The following is a 1,808-nucleotide window of genomic DNA, read 5'->3' as shown; positions in this document are numbered from 1 at the left end:
TTTTTCAACTGCCTCAACCGATCGCCACATTTTTCCACATTGGTTACAACAGCATCACGTTCGTCTACGTCTACGTCAACCTGAGTTTTTCGCACCACAACCAACGTGCCACAAGAGCTATATCAAGCGTTTTTCTTCGGTTTGCTACACAAGCAGCGGTTTTTGGTTCATCGCTTAACCAGGTGTTCATCAAATCAACGTTTTGTATTGCATCACAGCATCACGTTTGCATCACAGCAGCACTAGTGTCAGCAACACATTTTTTAACAAACCAGCATATCGCACTACACGGCATATAACAACACATTAAGGTACGTGGTTGAATTTCATTGCACTTGTGTGTGTACGAATTTTAACAAAAAAAAAAAAAACGCGCGTGATTATTTTGTAAAAATAAAAAGGNAANGAAAATCAGTGCTTAATATTTTTCCGAAAACAAAAAATATAGAACATTTTCATGTTTATTGGTGTATCGGCTAACATTAACGAATTGCGCGAACGTCCATTTTGATTCTTGATACGGTGTTGTTTGTGTAAAAATACCAGTCGCATTTACCGAAGCACAAGATTGATAAAATTTATTCTTTTCTTGCAAAGCACAGAATTTAGTTTTTTCACTTAATTACGTGTTCGACAGTCTTACTTGGCTGCAAAATAAATAAATCGTTATTTAAATATACAAGTTATCCTTTGTTGTTCTCATAAGAACTAGGCTTATTTCGGGCTAAGCGGTTAGTGGCAATATTTTCCTACAAATCGGCGATTTCTATTACTACAGACAAATTTCTTTTCTTGCGTCCAATTGAGTGGTCTTTGGTTGTCAAAAATGGATACCTTTATTCGTCAGGCAGATTCAGTAGCAGAATTCGAATCTGACTACAATACTATGCAGCCATCAGAGCACACAAAGCACTCCTTAGCTTTCCAAAAGGATGAATTAAAGGCTCTGTGGGAAAAGGTAAAGGGGTCTTATGATGAGCTTTGCGCATCAAAAGAGCTCGAAACCAGAGACCTGACATCGGTTAAAAAGAAGTATAAAAGCACCTACTTCAGTTTTTTGCGGTGCCAAGCAGCAATGGCTGATCTTTCAGAGCAACTCGCAAAGACTGAAAAGGAAAGCGAATACAAGTCAGGTCGCGAGCTTAATATTCATCTCCCTCCTTGTGACACAGACATTTTTAAAGGAGATTATCTTTCGTGGCAATCGTTTAGGGATATGTTTACGGCTATATATATTCTCAATAAGCGCCTTACCCCAGTTGAGAAGCTGTATCATCTCCGGCAAAAGACTCAAGGGGAGGCCAAGGAAATAGTGCAGAGATCCCCATTAACCAACGATGGCTTTGGTGCAGCCTGGAAAAATCTTTGTGACAGGTACGAAAATAAACGTATCCTCGTCAACGATCAGTTAAAGGTATTATTTAATTTAAACGCAGTTGAGAGTGAATGCGGTAGCTCTATCAAGAAACTGCAACGCGACATAAATAATTGCATCTCGTCGCTTCAGTGTCATCAGATTGATGTTGCAAATTGGGATGCAATATTCACATATTTGTGTTCGACAAAACTGCCAGAAGCAAGGGAGCAAACCATAGAAAATAAAGTTGAGATTTCCAAATGGGTAGATATGGATAAATTCCTATCCAATCGGTTTCAAACACTGGAAACCATCACAGGCCTTAGGGGAGATATAGCTTCGAAACCTAAACCACCAAGCTCTCGGACTTCTGCAGAGACGCCTGCAAAAAAGCTTGGCGCCTTTCAAGCCAGTGTAGCAAAGGCAACATGTAAAATGTGCAACAGCAATG

The 1,808-nt window shown here is 39.5% G+C and overlaps 1 protein-coding gene across 1 annotated transcript in view; it reads left to right on the top strand.

Moving 5' to 3' along the window:
• The first annotated feature begins 218 nt into the window (after positions 1–218).
• LOC108363771 (uncharacterized) overlaps positions 219–1,808 on the top strand; it is a 10,223-nt gene continuing 8,633 nt past the window's right edge. The window contains exon 1 of the mRNA XM_017617240.1: positions 219–311. The gene's annotated coding sequence lies outside the window, so the exon portion shown is untranslated. The remainder of the gene's footprint in view (positions 312–1,808) is intronic.

This window comes from Rhagoletis zephyria, unplaced genomic scaffold (genome assembly GCF_001687245.7).
Source record: "Rhagoletis zephyria isolate East Lansing unplaced genomic scaffold, Rhagoletis_zephyria_1.1 Rzeph_scaffold_01370, whole genome shotgun sequence".
Lineage (NCBI taxonomy): Eukaryota > Metazoa > Arthropoda > Insecta > Diptera > Tephritidae > Rhagoletis > Rhagoletis zephyria.
Note: the sequence above shows the minus strand (reverse complement) of the source record. Positions and strands in the feature narration are given on the sequence as shown.